Source organism: Triticum dicoccoides, chromosome 5A (genome assembly GCF_002162155.2).
Source record: "Triticum dicoccoides isolate Atlit2015 ecotype Zavitan chromosome 5A, WEW_v2.0, whole genome shotgun sequence".
Taxonomy (NCBI): Eukaryota; Viridiplantae; Streptophyta; class Magnoliopsida; order Poales; family Poaceae; genus Triticum; species Triticum dicoccoides.
This window is the reverse complement of record NC_041388.1, coordinates 378,280,758-378,290,800: the sequence shown is the minus strand read 5'-3', so window position 1 is coordinate 378,290,800 and position 10,043 is coordinate 378,280,758.

Below are 10,043 nucleotides of genomic sequence, written 5' to 3'. Positions count from 1 at the left end.
GCTTAGGCGAAGCCCTGCGGCGGTAGAACATCAAGATCGTCACCACGCCGTCGTGCTGACGGAACTCCTCCCCGACGCTTTGCTGGATCGGAGCCCGGGGATCATCATCGACGCTGTGCTAAGAACTCGGAGGTGCCGGAGTAACGGTGCTTGGATCGGTCGGATCGGGAAGACGTACGACTACTTCCTCTACGTTGCGTCAACGCTTCCGCAGTCGGTCTGCGTGGGTACGTAGACAACACTCTCCCCTCTCGTTGCTATGCATCACCATGATCTTGCGTGTGCGTAGGAAAACTTTTGAAATTACTGCGTTCCCTAACAAAAAGAAAACATATACTCCAATTGAAGGAAGGAGTACAAAGTTGAGTCATTTTTGAGTCACTTATTGCGGGACGGAGGGAGTACTACATTGAAGCGATTGCCAATTCAAGGAATCATTTTCTATGGTCAGTCCAAACAAACAAAATTTAACCATATGGAACCAATATTTAGTTGCCATAGAAGTAATTTGACCCGAAACAGTTACCATCCAAAAAAAGGAAGTGAAAAAACCATATGAAGGAAACTAAAGTTCCAAAAGCAAGGAGTATAAACATTTGAAACAAAATATATTTGCATACAGAAGTAATTTACATCTATGGAAGCAAATTTTTTTCATCACTAATCTGTATCAATTTGTGTTGCGTTCTCTCATAGAGAAGTGAACTCTGAAATCCCTCCTCATTCCAAACAATGAAATTCTGAGGCTGAAAGTACAAATTTGTTACGACATGACTGACTTAGAGAAAAAAATGGGCGTATTTGGAGCCGGATGGAAACATGGGCAGATTTGGAGCAGTGTGAAGACGGCGCACGCTGGTGTTGCAATGACCAAAAGAGCCGAAGTGAAAGAAGAGATGGAATGACAATGATGCAACCTTGTCATGTGATTCTTGTATGTATATTTGAGGTCTGTAGGAAAATATGTATTAGTGAGATAAAGTGATGGAGATGCATCTTAGGTGGAAATGGAAGCAGAGCCCAGAGATAAATAGAGAATTATTAGTTTGTGAATGAACATGTCGTGGAAAGATTGTTTTCTTGTTCATATGCCACATTTTCTTACTATTTCTACTAAGGTGAGGTGCCTTGTATATGCCATATTTTTAACATACGTAGTAGTGCAAGACAATAAAACAATGACATAGAAGCCACATGCATAATCAAGTTACCGCATATTGAGAGGATGGTTTATGTATGGACAAAGAGGGCTAGGGAGAAGTTCAACAAAAAACAGAGGCTAGATGGGGTGCATGGTGTTTGTTGAAATAGAGAGAAGATACTTGCGTGCAATGTTTTCGTTCGAGGAGGGTAACTTGAGCATTGTTTACAAATTTTCCCATGGCCCGTGGCAACGCACGGGCAGTCTACTAGTTTCAAATAGTTTTTCAACATTATATATACATGATCAACATTTTTCAAATACTTTTTCAAGATTTTTTTTCAAATGTTTTTTGATGAGTTTTTTTGTAATGTATATATTTAGAATATTTTAAAGTATAAACAAAAGTGTAGAAAGAAACTAAAAAAGAAACAAAAAATGTAAAAAAAACCGGAAAAAAGGCTGTGGCCTCCCGCTCTTGTGGGCTGGCAAAGCTCACGTGCTCTCCGGCAAGAGAAACCTCCTGTCTCGCATAACGCGAGAAATAGGGGCGCCCCCTATTTGGGACCTCCTATATGACGCTCGCTACGGCAAAAGGTCAGCTCACCTGGACCAGCCCATTTGCAGTAGCAGGTGGAGGCATCGCGTTAGCGAGACGAAATAAAGGCAAAATATAGGAGTTTCTCAAAAAAGAAGGAAAAAATAGGAGGGTGTTTGCGCTGTGATGCAATCCCACAACCTCATAGCAAGTTGCGCGTTGAGCTAGCCGCTGCGCCTGACAAACACTCATGCTAGATTTGTAACGCCAAAAAAGAAATAGAACGATGGCGGCAAAACAAAAACAACAGCTCCCTAAAATTCCCCAAAACTAAAGTTTGTGAGAGGCCTCGAACCAAAGACCTACTGCAAGTGCTCAACGGAGCTAGCCATCGTAATTCCTAAAATTTGGTGTCCAAAATGGCAGCCCGGTTTACATGAACTTTTTTGAAATTTTGAACGTGGTTTTCCTTTTGATATTTCTGAATAAATTTTAAAACTATAACATTTTGTGAAAACAGAACAGGAATCTCAAACATTATTTCAACGAAATTGAAAACATAAACACTTTTTGAAATTACGAACAATTTTTTTAGAAACGGAACAAAATTGAAAACCCTAAAACTTTCGAATTTGTGAACAATTTATTCAAAACATAAAAATTATTTTAACTAGCGAACAAATTTTGAATATATGAACATTTATTGAATTTTTTAGCAAACTTGGAAAGCAGGATTTTTTTTTGAAATTCACAAACATTTCTTGAATTTGTGAAAAAATAGAAAATTATTTTATGAAATTCCCCAAAGCATATAGAAATATTAAAAACATGAACATTTTTCGAATTTGTGTACAAATTTTAAATGTGGGAACATTTGTGTGAAATTGCTGAACATTTTATGAATTTTTTATTTCTTTTCTAAATATGACCATTTTTCGAATTTGTGAACAATTTTAAAAGTGGGAACATTTTTTGAACCAATTCTAGAAGTGGAATAGTTTTTAAGAATCAGGAACATTTTTTGAACTTTTAAGAGATGTGAACATTTTTAGCTTTGGAAATCTAAACTAAAAAGTGGAACAAATTTTGAAATTCTAAAATATTTTTCGAATAAAGGGGAACAAAATTTGACATTCTAAACATGTTTTGAAGAATTGAACATTTTCGGAAAATTTAAATATCTGAAAATTTGAAAAAGAAGGGAAAATAAGAAGGAGAATGAAAAATGAAACAGATAATAAAAGAATAAGAAAAGAACATAAATAAATAAAGAAAGTAATGAAAAACTGAAGAAACCCATAAAAGAACCAAACTGGGATCAGTGAAACGTGCAACGGCCCAGCCCATTTAATCCCACCGTTCGCTGTGTTTGTGCGTTTGCACGATAACTTGACGCGGTAAGCTCATATATGGTTTTCCCACCTATTTGGCGCTTTCAAATATTTGAGGGATCGTGTTTGGGAGAAGATCAAAGGGTGGATGGAGAAGCTCCTGTCCTCGGCAGGTAAAGAAGTCCTAATCAAGTCAGTTGCCCAAGCGATACCGGTATATTCTATGCCTTGTTTCAGATTACCCAAAGGCCTTTGTGACAATATCACCTCAATCATAAGACAGTTCTGGTGGGGAAGCAAGCAAGGGAAAAGGAAACCCAGCTGGGTGGCATGGGACATTATGACCAGACCCAAACATCTGGGAGAGCTGGGCTTCCGTGACATGGAGATCTTCAACTTAGCACTCCTAGCTCGTCAAGCCTGGAGACTACTAACAGGAGAGCTTAGTTTGAGCGCCCGGATTTTGAAGGCTGTTTATTTCCCAGAGGTTTCGATACTTGAGGCCGAGCTCGGGTCACACCCCTCTCAGATATGGCGCTCCATCCTTGATGGTCGGGATGTATTGATACAAAGCATTGTAAGAAGAATAGGCGAAGGTGAAACAACGGAGATCTGGAGGCATAATTGGATACCGAGAGACAGGTTAAGGAGGCCCATAACTTCACTATCTCAATATCCACCAAAGCTAGTCTCGGAGCTTATTGACAACACCATGGCGTCATGGAAGGAAGATTTGGTCATGGCAACTTTTGCAAGATTTGATGCTGAAGAGATTCTCAAGATACCCTTGTGCACTCGTAGGGTTGCTGATTTCTGGGCCTGGCAGGAGGAGCCGAAGGGCATGTTTAGCATTCGTTCCGCTTACCGCATGATCCTAAGAACAAAACATGAGCGATAGGCTTGGCTGTATGAAGATGAGGGATCATCCACTGTTCAGCAGGAGGCGGACAAGTGGAGTAATATTTGGCACCTGCAGGTTCCTTCGAAACTCCGTGTGTTTGTGTGGAGGCTTGCAAGAAACTCTATGCCTACTATCGAACTGCTCAAGCATCGCAATATGGCTACCGAGGACAACTGTCCCTTGTGTGGGGCGATTGACACTGGAGACATGCTCTTTTTATGTGCCCCATGTCAAGCAGCGTCTGGGCCTTAGCGCCGGAGGGTTTGGTTCGTCATTTAGTGGACAGACTGGAAGAACATCCCAAAGATTGGCTCTTCGCAATGAGCGACAGACTTAACAGGGATATGTTTTGCGCATATGATTGTGATCATGTGGGCTATTTGGCGAGCTCGGCGGAAAGCGATCTATGAAGATATCTTCCAATCACCACATTCCATACATGGTTTCATCAGAAGCTTTCTTGAGGACCTAAAGCATATTAATGCAAAGGAACCAAAACGGGGCGGTGTAAAACCCCCCAGATCGACCCAGTGGCAGGCCCCTGCCTCGGGATGTGTCAAGATCAATGTTGATGCTGCCGCACCAAGGAACGTGAGATATGGGGCTGTTGGGGCAATCTGCAGGAGCTCAGACGGTCTTTTTCTAGGAGCTTCAGTACTGGTTTTGAGGCATGTTGTGGATCCGGAAACGCTTGAAGCAATTGTGATCAGGGAAGGCTTAGCATTAGCAGAGGACCTTTACCAGCGGTGTATTCATGTGGCATCAGACTGCAAACAGGTGGTGGACTCACTGAAGAAGGAGCTTGCGCCCTCCTATGGAGCCATTGTACATGAAATAATAAACCACTTCTTAGATTTTGATTTTTGTAAGGTTAGCCATGAATTTAGGAGGTCAAATTATGAAGCTCACAACTTAGCGAAGCATGCTTTTACTCTTGGGGTTGGACGCCGTGTGTGGCTAGGCCACCCCGGAGATCTTCCCTTCGTCCCTGTAAACATTGTGACGACTTAATAAAAACTTCGTGAGGTTGTCTCAAAAAAAAACCTATTTGGCGCTTTCAGCGCCGCTTGAAGCTCCATGAATAACAGACACAAACAAACTACAGTTTGTCTAATTCATATCTAGATATTTTTTAAGGATGTCATATCTAAGCTCTCATAAATCTCTATTATTAAAGAAGAATCAAACGTCGTGATGGTTCAACTCGCTTGCCTCCACCTCGTTCGCTCCACCTCATCTTTTCTCCGTAGCCTTTACTGTCGCACACCCACATTCTCCTCTCCCATGGCAGGGGCCGGCGAGTGGCAACGGACGGCGGAACACCGGCTGGTGGACGTTGGTGCAGCCCCATCTTCTCCCTGTAGCCTATGTTGTCGCTCCCTCACGTTCTCCTCTCCCATGGCAGGTGCCGGCCGGCCGGCAAGTGGCGATGGACAGGGCGCCACCACCCACCATCTTTCACGCCTCTCGCTTTGACCATTTGGTTGGTCATTCTCTTACTCGGTAAATAATAACCCCCATCGTGGAACCCTTTGTTTCATCAATTATTTTCATATTTTCATGTGTACATTTGGAAGGTCACATTTGCACTGGAGTAATGGTTGTGTTAGAAAACCAAAATTTTACTTACCCCGTTGCATTTGTGATCTAAAGCCGTTGGAAAATCAAAAGTGACAAGCCCTACAAGAGTAAATTAGTTTTCGAGAAGGTGAAATACTCACATCCATAGACCGCAACAACATTTTTCACATGTGTATTTCTGTAAAAAAAACACTGCTTGGCAAATATTTTGTATATTCTGTGGAGTAATCTTCATTGGGAAAACATGTATGCACGAGATAGACCTTGGGTCACTTGAAGCAATCAAAACACACATGAGTTTTATTGGTCGAATTAAAACTTAATCCATGTTTTCATCTATGTTGACCTGGTGGAACTTGAGTACTACCAGGTTAATTTTCTTTCTCTCATTTTTTAAACATGAAAGTCCAACAACATGTAGGTGATTCTTTTGCCTTGCCTAAAGTTTTATAAAGGAAATGAGGAAGTGTACTATTTGGTAGCAATTTTCTAAAAGCGAAGTTAGATGAGATTCTGTAGAGTTTGACAATGCATCAGAACTCTGGGATGCCTATAAACATTGTGCTCTAGCAGTATCATTGAAAACCATCATATTATGATCTTGAAATGGAAAACGGATTTGGAGTTTGCAGTAATCCTATGTTCTTAATCCAGTCTTCATATTTTGTGATGTTTGCCACTTTATCTTCACATAATATTTATTTCAGGACAGTATGAAATCCACATCCAATTGATAGATGTACTGATGGTTCTTCATCTGGCTGCCTTGCCTAAAGTTTTATAAAGGAAAAGGGGGACTATACTATTTCTAACACTCCTTCAGTATTGCCGCCTCTTTTTCTACTACATGTGTAAATGCAGTTAGAACAGGATATGTTTGTTGAGAAAAAAGTTCAAAGATCTTTGTTGTTCATGCTTCAATTATTTGAGAAAAAGCGTACTCCCTCTGATCCAAAATAAGTTAGCTTGGTGAAGGTCTTAGATGACTCGGAATCAGAGAATCAGAGAAAGCCCGAGGAGCTTGAAAAGCAACCTGATTCATCTTTGAGGCACATAAGATCTGTAAGGGTAATTTCTTCGTATTCATATGATCGCGATGCAAAGGCTAGGAGCACTATCTCTTTCATTATCTACAAAAAAGGCACATGCTCTTCCATATCTTTTAATGTCGTTATGTAGCTTTGGGTGTTTCCGGTTGATTTCTACTTTGTTAGAGGATCGTAAGCGATATTAAGCTACTAGATGTAGGGTTTGATAATGCCTTTTGGTCAGTGTTGTAGGTAGATCACAAGTATTTGTATTGCTTCGGTTTTAATTAAAATTGAGTAGGTCTCTGCCCTGTTCAAATAATAATGAAAAAAATTATTATTTCCTCATGCTGCAAATGTAAGCCCAAACTTTCTCTTTTTTGGTTTTTGAAGCATGAAACACATCTCAGATCAGTGAGCTGCTTTGCACAATTTATTTTATTGAACTATATGCAGTTTTCAACTGAGGCTCTTTGATTCCTCATCATTGTTCTAGGAATGGAAAATGATACATTAAGACTTTTAATATCATACTGTAATACATCATATGTCATACAAATTAGAAATATTTGCCTCTGCCAGGCTGCAAAAAATTTTATTCAGGTTTTCCTAGCCAGCATAGGTTGCAACAACAAAAATTGCGGATCAATTTGAATCGTGCAGACATAGCGTATGCTTGATAAGCTAATTTATCTCCAGAGAAAGGTATGCTCTTAACAAAATAAATTTGATCATAATTTGTATTAATAAAGTTTCTTACTGTTCCCAAGAATACACTGAATAAGTTTGCAGGAAGAGATGTGTGAAGCAAATAAGTGCCTTAGAAGAAAAGTAATATCCCTTGCAAAATAGTAGGGATTGAGTTCTTCCAGCTATAATTCTGGGTTCTGCATAGTTAACTAACAAATCTCTTGGTTCAAAAAAAAAACTAACATAGTAATCTCCCTTGCTTTCTGTATAGTTAACTAATAGCAGGGACACCGCCATCTATGAATATATGACCAAAACAACCCGGTGGTATAATCCCTTAGCTTGTTGTACTTCTCCCTGTGAAAAGCTTTCCTGTATGTCAAAGTTTGTGTTGCTACAATGATTGGTATGATTCAGTACTTGATATAGCAGATCTGCAAATTGGCCATGTTATATCTTTTTGATTATTTATGTTTCGTTTGCAAGTCCAAACCTATACACTGCAAATCTTGTTTGAAGAATTGTTGTGGTGTGAAACATGTAATATGCTTGCTATTCTGAAACCAAACGCATGCTAACTACAACTCTACACTAGAGGGTACATACATAGGAAAGAAGATTCATGATGCTGGTTCTAAGTATAAACTGTTGTTGTCTGCGAGCGACCAGAATTTGATGATGCAGTTACACCGGACAGTAGAGTTGTCTCTCTCTAATTGGGTATGCTAGCTAGGGAAAACTATATAATTCTGTTTTACATTGCTGTTTGAGTCTTCTATGTGTGTACAAAGTGATGGCAAAGCTAATGTCGCCATCGACGCGGTCATGCTTCATTACACTGACCTGCAAAAAAAATGCTTCATTACACTGACAAGCACGACGATTGTAAGGGAAAAGGAAGTAGTTGAAAACGACATGTGGGGCGTGTGAGGTCTATGACTTAATTTTTTTTCCTTGCAAAAATCAATGGAGTGTCATGATGAAACAAAGGGTGTGGCTTGAAGTGCAAAGGTAATTATTCCACATGTCCGAGAAAATCGAAATTATTGATCCATAACAACCCACGGGGATATATATAGCTACCCCTAACATGTACTCTTTATGACCTAATTGATGGGTGTGAGTGTCGATGTCGATGTACGGTAAGTAGGCAGTCCCCCTCCCAAGCCCCGGGTCGCCCCACGCGGTCGACAGGGGGCGAACCCTATCCGACCGCCTAGCGCGGGTGATGGCCGTAGGCCCGATGGGGTCTTTGCAGAGACGTGGGTTGTGGCGGCCTGGGTATGTCGAGGCTCCGGTGTGGCAGCTCGGCTGGGTCTCGGCCCTGGTCCGACTCATCTGGTGCCTCGAATGCTTTGGCATCCGGCCGTCGTGTGGTGCGGCGGTTCGTGCTTGGTGGCGGGGTGCAGGTGGTGGTTGTGCCATGCCTTCTCCTGGATCCGTACCGACGGCGCGTGGGTTTCTCGCACATCAGGGATGGCGATGACCTAGGGCTCGTGCTCGGGCGGGCCAGCTTTGGGTCCAAGAGGAGTCGAAGATTTTGCTCTGGGTAGGTGGGGTAGGCGCGGTCTGTATGGTGCTCGGTGGTGGTGGTTGTGTCAATGTTGCATCGGTCCGCGGATTGGTGTCAGTCGCCATGGACATGGCGTGTGAGCTCGCCTGGCCAAGGGCTCGGGGCTAGCTCGCCGTCGGCAGTCTCGAAGTCATGTCCCCCCAGTCCATCGGATATTGACTACGGACACAAGTGTGGGTGTCTCCTACAGTGGAGGTGTCTACCCAAACTAAGGGGCTGATGTCGGGCTAGGAGTAGATGGAGTGCCATCGCTCTTCCTACCGTGGTTGACTACATTGTCATGTGGGCGGAACACGATTTCTTGCGACAGGGACGCCGAGGCGGCAACCCGGATGGTGGTCCGTATGGTTGCTCTTCGGCGGGCATCATTGCGATGGTGGTGGCTCCCTTCCTGGGTTGTGTGGCAACATGAGGTGTTGCATCGGGTAGCTTGGACGGGCCCTCTCTCGCGATGGGGCAGCGCCCTGATCTGAATATGGGGATATGACATAGTCACGTTCCTCCTGGCGGCCTCGTGGTGGCACAGGTGAGTTGCCGAGCAAAAGCTCTGTGCCTTGGCGCCAACGACGGCGACACCCGAGGGTGCCATACTCTTCTTAAAGACGTCGTTGTGATTCTTCTCTTCGTGTGAGGGCTCTGGATGAAGACCTTTGTCCGATGTGGACTCGACAACGACAACGCTATGTGTTGTTCTCCCTCTTGGGGGCGTTGTTGTGGAGCTTAGGTGTGCTAGGTCATAGGGTGTTTAATTCTTCCGGTGCCCGTTGCTGGTAGCGTAGTCATGTGCGCTTTGTAAAAGGCCGCCTCACCATCTTGTATCGTTTGGCCATGTACTTTTTCGGTTGTTGCTTTATTTATAAAGCCGGGCGAAAGTCTGTTTCAGTGTCGATGTACCATGCCATCTGGTGTTCACCTCATACAGGTGGAGGTTCCACAAGCCCAACCCCTATCAGAGAAGATGATAACGGGTGGATGGTGGTAAACGACGATGACAAGAGGAGATGATGTCGGATCGATGACAAGAGGAGATGATGTCGGAGAGAGGTCGGCATGATGAAATAGGCATCGGCGATAGGATGCAAGGAAGAAGGCGGCAAGCGTATATAGTATGTAAGGGTGAAAGGCCGGTGCGCATTCATCACATCTGCAGAAAGGCGCAGAAAAGAAATGGTTTGGTGTGCTCACATAGAGAAAAAGGTATATGTGAGTTCCATGGCAACGCACGGGCACTCAACTAGTACATAATAATGTAGCAATAAG